Raw genomic sequence first — 11,137 nt, forward strand, 5'->3', positions numbered from 1 at the left:
ATTGTATGAAATCATTTTGGATACAGTCTGTAAATTCAGAGCTTCTCTCAGATTTAAGAAAAACGAAATGCTTTTGGATACAGAATCTGTCAACTGAAATCAAACTCTTCAATTAATGTTCTTGGTCGGATGAGGAAAGTCTTTCTTTTCACCTTACTCTTTCAAGGGCCTCCAGCCTTTGGGATAGCAGTCCAAAAGCCGATGTGTCCTACTCGAGGCCAGCAAGTCCCTCTATTTCTAAAAACACATTTTAAAAAATTTTTTTTTTTTATTAAACCCTAATTCTGACCACCATCTCTTTGAGATCACTATTCCCTCCTCCTCCTCCTCCTCCTCCTACTCCTTCTCTTTCTCTTTTCCGCTGAATCTCCTTTTCTTTCTTAACTATATCGCTCTTCAATTCTCTTTCCCCTTTTTCCTCTTTCTCATTCTCCAACTCATTCTTCTCCTAAAGAAACTCAGCTATGACCCCATCTTTCTCTCTCTGTACCTCTCCACCTCACGTCTTTCCCCCTTCTCTTTCTTCTCCAACCAAGTATATGCTAAGTCAATAATTCATTTTATTTGTCTATATATTCTAAAGGTTCTTTGTGATGATCAACTCCCATTCCTTCCCAACCAGCGGCCCATTGCTGTTCCATAACTGCCTAGGTGGTCGACCATTCAGATATACAACACTTGGGAAACTGAATAGATAATTCTCCTCTAATTTATGGTTTTTATAGATTTCTTGGTGACAGTCTTCTTTTTTTCTTTTCATTTTTTTTTTTTTAATATCTAAATTCCATGTAACTGTCTGACTTCAATTTAAAATCCATTTTTTTCCAAACGCTCTAGAAAAACAATCTCTTTCCTTAGCTCCTTTGTTTAAAGAAATCCCATTATCAAGCTGCCAAAAAACAGTCTGATAATCTTTTCTGCATTATCAAACCAAAGCCCGTTTATATTTTCCTTTCATCGAAACAGATACTATTTTTCTGATGGATATCTGTTTTTCTTGACTAAGTGCCAGTATAATCCCCTCCCTTGACCATACTTCATCCTCATCTATCTGAGCAGGGTTCCCAGCGTTGTCCGAGATCCTGCTACAATGAACACAGTTATTTGCAAGAACAAATAACATTCTTCCATGGGGTAACATCAGACTAAAAGGGAAACATACCTTCTTTATCGGTTGGTCTTGACTGATGGGTCTGTAAAGGTGTAATGAAGATTTCTTCCATCTGGTTATGTTTTTACGTATAAACATTATTTCCTTATGTTCCTCGTCTTAAAGTTGGATTTTCTTATTTCTAAATTTTCTAAAATGTCCACCACTAGTGCTTCCATGGACTTCAAGAGACCAAAGTCTCTTCCAATCCACTTCCTATTCACTCTCTAACTGATTATCTCTAATCTTGACTGTTTGGTCGTGTGTACTGTCAATATATGATAACTCTTTTTTTTTTTTTTTAAACTGATATCACACAACAAGGTCAGTCCTTATTGCCCAGGTCATCCTATTGTTTTTTTTTTAATAAATTATTGTTTTTTTCTTTAACTAAAATTCCAAATCTATTTTATTACATGAATATCTAACTGCACTATTTTATTGTTTATGAAATAAAATTCCAAACTCTTTCATTACAACTTAAAATATTTTTTAAACAACATTCTTTCTCTTCGTGAACATTCCACATTTTAAAACACAATTAACAATTGCTGAGTCACCTAGGTCCCAAGTGTCATAAGACTCAAGCAGTTGTGCAAGATGCGAGAAACGATGCAACTAAGGGCGCCTGGTTGTGTAAAACTTTTCTGGCAATCCGTCGTTACCCAAAGGGCCCAATATTCAACAATATCGGCACAGTTAGGAGATGGGTTAATCGATTTCAGAGTGGTGACAGATGTAAGTAACAAAGGGCACTCCAGATTTTTACAATCAAGGCATCGTTCATGGCTGGCAAAAGTGCATTGAGAATGGTGGTGACTAAAAAAATAAATTCAGGAGCAGAAAAAGTTGCTCGTTTTAATGGTACCACTCCCATCTTTGTTGTTCTGCAGCGTTTTTAGTTTTAAAAAATTAGGAGGCTTTACTTTTGGAATGACTTGCATGATAAGGTGTTCTGAGAAGTTAAAAAGAGTAATACTGCTTTACGATCAACATTATTTTTCACTACAAACAATATGGACGTCATTGGCAGTTATAACAAGATGTAATTAGGTGCTCATATTTCTAGATTAAGGGCAGCAAAAATATCTATAAAAACGCATTTTTATGGATAAAAAACTTTCTTCCATTGTCTTGTTTCTTTCTAAAAGATGAAGATGAGGTCAGTTGCCATGACTGATCACCTTTACTTTTAGTATCATCTTTGTATGTGTCCACTACACCACCGTGATCATTCTACACATTGTGTCCAGGCCAAAGTTGTTCATCGATCCAGTCAGCGCTGGAATAAAAGAGCCCTCATAGCAAGCAAAATCAAAAGTTAAACATATAAACAAATTTATTTATTTGTTTATTATTTTTTAAGATTACATAACATCTCCCGTAAGGTGGAGACAGATGTTCAGAGAAGAGAAGAAGTATCGTTGAAGAAATTCCGTGTAAGGAAAACCAAGTGTCTTCTGCGAGGTAGAGACAATATCATTGAAGAAATCCCATATGATAAAATACATACGATAGAGATGGGGATATTCAGAGAAGTATTGTTGGAGAAGTCCAGTGTGAACAATTGTTGAAACGTCTCTGGTATGGTAAAGATGAGGATATTCAGAGAAAAAGTAACTAAACTATAATTAAAACGTTAAGAAAAGGGGCAGAGAACTTGGTCCAAGTAAGTCCGGAGGGATTCTCGATATTAGCTGATTCAAGCGTAAGCGGTCTTGTTGCTGAAGAATGCAAGGTTTCAGGTTATGGAAAGTCAAGGAAGTATTGATGCTATAATTGGCCATTATAGATCCTGATGAAGAAATATGAAATGTCTCCGGTGAGATAGAAACGGATGCATCCAAGGAAGAATTGTTTCAGAGATACGTCCTATGAGTTATACATCTTAATCTGGCTGACGCCAATGAAGCAATCCTGAGTTGCGTGGACTGAACACATAAGAGTTTGGTTAAAAAGGCCCTGGAGTTGAGACACCTAGGTCCCAAGTGTCATAAGACTCAAGCAGTTGTGCAAGATGCGAGAAACGATGCAACTAAGGGCGCCTGGTTGTGTAAGACTGTCTATGAGTCCGAAGAAAATTTGGGATGTGAACCAATGAACCCCACTGGACTATATTAAACCATTCTGGCTGTGTCCCCATCCCTGTGGACACACTCAAGCAAGGTTTGGCATAAGTCATTGTGTAGGGTGGGAATCGGCAGATTAAAGGTTTTAAATTGCCAGGAACATGAGGATGGAGAACTAAATAATGTATCGAGTTAATTGAGAAGACTCACAGACTGAGTTAGTAAGTAAAGATATTAATGGGTCATGAGTCAGCTTCGAAAGGTAATTATAGTTGGAAGTTGGATAAGCATGATAACACATAGCATGATTGCGATATTGGTGGCAGTGATGTGATGCATGACGAAGCGAGTGAGAAGGTTGCCTGTACCAATGGCGGGGGGGGGGTCACTCTTGTCAAAACTCACCTGAAATCGATGTGACCCCCAGGCCAGGATATGTGTGGACGTCGATGCCACCCAAGCGAAAGAAGGTGCGCTGATGACCAAGGACCCAGAGATGAATTGGTGAAGTATTTAAAATTGATTTTACTATTTTGATGATTTCTTTTATAGGCGAAGAAATTGAGAGATAGTCCGGCGTGAACTTTAACTCCAGAGGGTTATAATCAGGATTCGGTTCTGGGGTTCAGGAAGGAGTGAGTCACTCTCTCGACAACAGCACGTTTCTGCCCTCTTCTTTTCCAATCGACCACACCTGGCCTCTCGCCACCAATGTCACACCGCACAATCTGAACGTCAGCAATACAAAATTCTTTTCAAGAGAGGATGTTCACGGCTCTTTTCTCTTCCCCACCTCCAGGGAATTGTTCCTAGCTTTTATATCCTCCTATCTAGAAAAAAAAGGAAGAGACAGGAAAAAAAATAGCTTTTCCCATCATGCTCTGCCTTCCCAAGATACCCTTTGCATATACAAATGCGCTGGCCATCCTTTCCTTCTTCTTTCCCAAAGAGCGATGCAGATACACCCGGTACGTTTCTTTTGTTGTTTTTTTTGCTTCTTCTTTTCTAACCATATACCCCACAGAGACCATAGAACCAAGTTAAGGTAATTAAAAACAAAGAAAAAAAAATAGATATACTAAAAAAAAAGAAAGAAAAAGCGAATACCCGCCTTTAAACTGAATAAATGAATTAGAACAACTTTCTGATTTGGAAAAAAAAATGTGTATTTACTTCATAGGAGACAATGATCCAGGGGAAATAAAGAAAAATATATATAGTTAGTCAGATTGCATATTTGTTTTGCAGGGACAATGAATTAGAATAACATTTGATAATGGAAAAAAAGATGTGTTAACCCCAAAAGTGACACTGGTCCAAGGGGAAATAATCTTAAAAAAAGGGGAGAAAAAACTATAGAAGGCGAGTACTTGCCCTTAATTAGAACTGAATTATTTTATTTTGCTTTTATGATGCACAATAAGGACATATAACCTTTTCTGCTTTTATAGATAGACCTCTTTTGTGCTTTTGTAGTGAACTATACTTGCATGAATATATAACTTTAGTAGAATTAGTACATATTGAATGATTTAAATTCTTTTGCGGGTGAACTGGTAGTTAAAGAGATAGTCAGTACAAACCAACCAGTGTGAAGTATTGTTGGACATTGATTATTGGGACCGAATGAGATGTGAAACCGATCACCAATGAGTCAAGAACGAATGAGGTGTGTGTGGATTAGGGTTAGACTCAACTATTTCCATTGGAAGCTGGGTGAGCTAAGGGAGGGAATGTGACTCAACCAGTTATGATGGAAAGAAATTACCCCCGAGGGTGAGGGATTAAGGAGAGGTAAATTAGAGTTAGGGTTGAAAATTGTTACAAATGGGGGCCAGTGAGAGATGAATTAGAACCTTTTTATTTTAATGGCAGATCCCAGAGGATAGCAGGCAATCCTGCCAGCCAGAAAGACAGATGACGTGGTCGCTGATGTGAAATACATTTTCTTTTTAACAGAAGAAACAAAGTTGAAAATATGAAACAATATTGCCGTCAAAGTAATTATTTGGAGATATTTAGGCAATTGTTTGGGCTAGAGGTTGTTTTTAGTGTTTTTATTTAATGTAACATGTTTATTCAGCTCAAAAAACATACAATGTTTACCGATGTATTGGAAAATTTAAAATGGCGCCTGTCTCTCTCTTTGACACGGTAAGTTTGGAAAAGGAGTTAAAACTAAAAAACTAGACAAAATATTGTTAGAAACTCGCTCAATATATATTACCGTGACATAGGCTGACATATATTCGGTGGGTTTTTAACAGTATTTTGTCTAGTTTTTTTTATTTTTAACTCCTTTCCCCAAACTTACCGTATCAAAGAGAGAGTCGGCGCCATTTTAAATTTTCCAATACATCGGTAAACGCTGTATGTTTTTCGAGTTGAATAAACATGTTACATTAAATAAAAACACTAAAACATATCCAGTTAGGTAGAAAAGTAAGTTATCTTGCCTTTGATAACATTTATTTGTTATATATTTGTTTGTTGACAACTTTTTCGAATCTATGTGTACAGTAATACAAACCTGAATCATCTCATTATATTAGTTTATATTGTAGCAGTTATGGTCACAATTTTTTTCTTTTGAGCTAGTTTATCCTCACCCACCAGGTAATATATATATATATTATTCAATCAAAACACTTTAGTGTGAGAGGCACTTATGCCAAACTTCGGGTCAAGATCAAATTGTAGTATGTATTTTTTTAACATGAATAAAGGATTTAATATCTCAAAGTGTAATATCTGTTCTTCAGATGCTACACTTCAATTTCTTGTTCTCTGTCAGTGAAGGAGAAATCCTTCACGACTGAGACAATTTTTTTTTGTTCCTTTTCTCCACATTAAAAAACGACCCTGGTGTCCAACTCTGTCCCGTGGGGAGGCGTTGTAAATAGGAACTATTTTGTTTCATTTTTCTCACAATTTTCTCAGTTGGTATTTAAACGTCAAGATAACAAAGGCCACATGTTTCTGTTTTGCAACGAATTGAGCTAAGCGAGATGAATAAGCTAGGCTCAAACTCATTTCGGAAGTACGTCTGCATCTATTAATCCAACACATATTCCTATTCAACATAACTCTTTCAGCCAATGTCTTTTTTTTTTATGAAACTCTCTGAATAAAATTGATTTAAATTGTAAAGTGTACTTAATCGAAAAAAATAGAAAAGTGTCCTATATAGCAGCATCCATATTACTTTTTTTTTTTCAACAGTAGAACAATGGAATTCAAAAATGACAACAACGAAAATAAGAAACAATTAAACAAAAAATAAGGATTTTCTGGCAATTGAGTTTTTAATATTTCAATTCGTTTTTAACATATAAAGATATAGAATTTGAAAAAAAAAAAGTATGCAAAATTGTGTTTTTAATTCTTTTATTAGTTGCAACAATAAATGCATAACTTGTGGAAAAATAGTGAAAATTTTATTATTTGCAAAACGCGCACACGATGGCAAGAAAAAGTTTTAAAAAGTTTTTTATATGATCTTAAATTTTTTTTCATATATTTTGGTGGGGATTTTCTTTATAATTCATGGTATTTTTTATAATTCATGATCTTTTTTCAAAATATTTTTAGTTCATCATATTTTTATTTACCATGGAATTAAAAAAAAAATACATAAAAAGAATGGTATTTAAAAGAAATGATACCTTAATTACTTTTATCCATAGTATCTCTTTAGTTTTATACTAAAAAAAAATAACCGTGATATTTATTTTACCATCTTTTTATAGTAATAATATTTTAGCATGGTGTAAAAATTTTTAACTATGGTACTTTTTTTATCGTGTCTTTTTTGTCCATAGTATCCTTTTAGTAAATATGGTAAAATAATTAATATAATTGTTAATCTTTTTTAAATATAGTATTAAAAAAGATTAACAATTATATCAGTTATTTTACCATCTTTTTTGCTGGTAATAATTTTTTTTAACATGATATTAAAAAAAAAAAAACTTTTAAATATGGTATTACTTTTTTTTTTTTGCCATGTGCTTTTTTTCTTTATAGTATCTTTTTGTTTTCATCCACGATAATTAAAAAATAATTCCAACGTTGTACATGGAAGCTGACTTGAAGCATTTAGAACCCAACCAGGTTCTGAATAAGAAAAAAAGTTTTTTTTTTTGTTCAGATAAAATTTTGATAAAATTGCAATTTATAAAATTTCAAATAACAAAAAATATTCATCAAGCGATGCGAATCTCCCACTGATTTATAAAAGCACAAAGAGATTTGTGTGAAAAAGAGTTTGTTTTTTTGTTCAGATAAAATTTTGATAAAATTGCAATTTATAACATTTCAAATAACAAAAAATATTCATCAAGCGATGCGAATCTCCCACTGATTTATAAAAGCACAAAGAGATTTGTGTGAAAAAGAGTTTTACTTTTTTTTGTGTTGCCATATACTATATTTCTAAATTTTTAAGATGAAAAATGATAATTTATATTATTTGGATTCTTCAGACTACTGTTCTCATCTTGAGTGTTGTTCGCAAAAGTGAACCTTAGGGGCGCCATGAAACTATACATTTTCAAAAGCTCTGTTTTTTCTCAAGGTATCGTACTTGATAGTTTATAAGATTCGTTTTGGGACTTAATTTTTTGGGAGAATGAATATAAATATTTTCAAAATAGATTTTAATATTTTGGAAAGTTAATTGGAAAGATCTGTTTCGAATTTTGCTTTTTTTAGAAATGGATTTCAATTTCATATTATTTGGATTCTTCAGACTACTGTTCTCATCTTGAGTGTTATTCGCACAACGTTTCGGTCAAACTCGAGAATCTGCATGGTGTTTCGAACAGAACCTTTTATTTAATACATGGGGGTAACATATTCTCGTTTCATCAGCCGTGAAGTCCTAAGTAATTCACAATTGTATTTTGAGTATCACCTGCACTGAAAATTAAAGGTTGGAAGTTAGATTGACCAAAATGTGCGAATGACATTTAAGATGACAACAGTAGTTAAAGGATTAGCGACGGAATGGTTCTATGAAATTACCGATTTTCTCGGGAAATAAAAAAAGAAGTCATTTTATAATAAAAATAACGAAAAATATTGAAATCTTGGTATTAAAAAAAAAAAAAAATGGAAAAAAGAAGCAGAATAAAATTTCAGAGTTTGTCCCAATTTACTTGTATCCCCACGAGGGCAGAGTTAGGTGCAGGGTCAGTTTTTACATATCATAAGTTTATCGGTTTTTGCACAATACAAAGAGAATATTTTAATGTTCACTGTTTAGAAAGGGGTTTAAGTAATTCGAAATTGTATTTTGTGTATCACCCTCACTAAGAATTAAAGGTTGGAGGTTACATTGACCAAAATGTGTGAATGACACTTAAGATGAAAATAGTAGTTTGAATAAACCAAATAACTTTTGAGTTTGAGAGAAAGATTCCCGAGTTCAGTTCGACAAGATACATCTGACAATAATATGGCATATATTAGTTTACAGCTTCACAAAAAAGAAAAAACAAGCATTCTTGTAAAATGTTTTTGACTCCTAATGGGGCTAGTTATTTATTTGCCGCCCACCTCGGTAAAATGTGGCACAAGGCCGGAAAGTGGGGATCCAGCAGGCTCCCCTAAAGGACGGGCACTCCTGCAATTTTTAAAAATTGCCTGAGTAACTCCGTCGGCATTCCCAGGTAAGCAATTAACTTACTCCACCGGAAAGCCCAGTGACAAGGCCTGGGAGGGTGGACCTCCTAGGTATTACCCAGGCAGCGTACCTCAGTCCAACAGGTGCTGGGTCGGTTCCTGGCCCCTCACCTGTTGGGCTGAGTGTCAAGTAACGAATCCTTGACGAGTACTACTACCCCGTCTCCCTGCAACCAAAGCCGTTAGGAGACACATCCCATCATAAAAGATTTTTATAACCAACGGCTGTACTAAACAACCAATGAAAACAACCAATGAAACGTCCCAAAATTATTATAAAAATTGTCAAATTTTGGATTGTCTGAAATAGTTGGCAATTTCGTTTGGGCCTTAACTTTTGTTGTATCCTCATATTTTCATTGATAGGGTAAATGAAAACATGTTCTTTATTAATCCCAACACTAACCCTAAGTTTAGAATGGCAGTTGAGAATGCCGAGATCTAGGTTGAGATCCTAAATTCATCTTTACCCAATGTAAGCAGATCGTACAGAAGTCGAAATATTACAAAAATAATATTAATATCAATAAAATAGAAAACAATATTTTAAATTATCCAAATGTATTCTATCAACTCTTATGCTTGCGTTCAAGTGAGGGAAATACCATCTCTTCTGTTCACTCCTGTTTTATTGTAAAATGTACTTAAGAAATTAGAAAACTGTTCTGTTTAGCAGGATGGACCTCCTTCCTCCATATTACTTCTTTTAAGTCATTTGATGTAGGGAGCTAAAAAAAAAATTACTGCTTCAAGGTCAAAAATGAGTCTACGATAAGTGTTAGATTGATAGATTTCGACCCAGAAAACAGCAATTCTTCCATCTTTCGTCAGAAACATTGAATGTGAGGACTAAAGAATAAAATAAGGAAAACGAGAGTTATGAGGGTGTCGAAAGTAAACCAAAAATTCACTCTCCAAATTTCTTCTTCTCTATACAACAGGACGAGGAAGGATAAGTTAAAGTTGGATAACTGCCTTCCTTCCTAGTATGCTTCATCTTTCCTTAGGTGTACTGTTGACATTATTATGTTTGCTACATACCCTGTGATTGGATGGAAAATAACCAATCACAGGCTATCTTTTAGAACCTCCACTGCTCACATGAGCGTTTTCTTTTTTTTTTTTCTTCTTTTTTTTTTTCTGAAGTCCCTTTTTCTTTTGCTACTAATTCTCTGACAAGTGATCATAGCTGCTGCTATCTCCACCTTCAACAAGACTTGATACGTGCGAGGTATCATTGCAGCATCTGCAGCAGAGAGGCGACAGTGGCCAAGTGGTTAACAACGTGAGCTGACAACCTGGGTGTACCAAGTTCAAACCCAGTTCCTTCCACAGAAACACTGTCATTTAAGGATGTTGGCAGCCTCTTCATGGCCCCTCCCATAACTACTTGATATCCTTCTAGAAAGAATTCTTAATAGAATGCCAACAAAAATCATCGTCATGAATGATGCTCAACAACAACGACGACAACGACAACAACGACGACAACAACAACGACAACAACAACGACAACAACAACAACGACAACAACAACAACAACAACGACAGCAACAACAACAACAACGACAGCAACAACAACAACGGCATTTGTAGTACAGAAAGACAATATTCCCTACTAAACACAAAATGAACTCAGAAAATGAGAAAGTTAAGGATCGTCAAAAAAGGCGCATCTTCATACAAGATAAGTTACTGTATATTCTAGTTATTTGCAAGACATTTTATTCTCTTTCTTTTCTCTCTTTTCCTTATTTAAATACAAACTTTGGTGGACCTGTAGAATGCACACAATCCCTTTATATATATTTCCGTTTTGTCTTTTTCCAATTTTTTCAGCAGATGGAGAAGTCGTGGATGTTTGGGCTAGAGGTTGTTTTTAGTGTTTTTATTTAATGTAACATGTTTATTCAGCTCAAAAAACATACAATGTTTACCGATGTATTGGAAAATTTAAAATGGCGCCTGTCTCTCTCTTTGACACGGTAAGTTTGGAAAAGGAGTTAAAACTAAAAAACTAGACAAAATATTGTTAGAAGTGTCCTGAAAGACGACGGAGATGATGAGATTCAGCAGATTATTGATTGGATTATGGATTATTGTGCATTTGGGGGTGGTTAATTGGTATTTAAATTAAAATATTTAAACATTTTAAGGGGTGCTAAGTTTCTAATACAACATTCTAGAAAATCGATCCTCCATAATGAAATCAGTCATCGTTTAAAGGTCAAAC

Source organism: Euprymna scolopes, chromosome 18 (assembly GCF_053919585.1).
Source record: "Euprymna scolopes isolate OS-2025 chromosome 18, ASM5391958v1, whole genome shotgun sequence".
Classification (NCBI taxonomy): Eukaryota; Metazoa; Mollusca; class Cephalopoda; order Sepiida; family Sepiolidae; genus Euprymna; species Euprymna scolopes.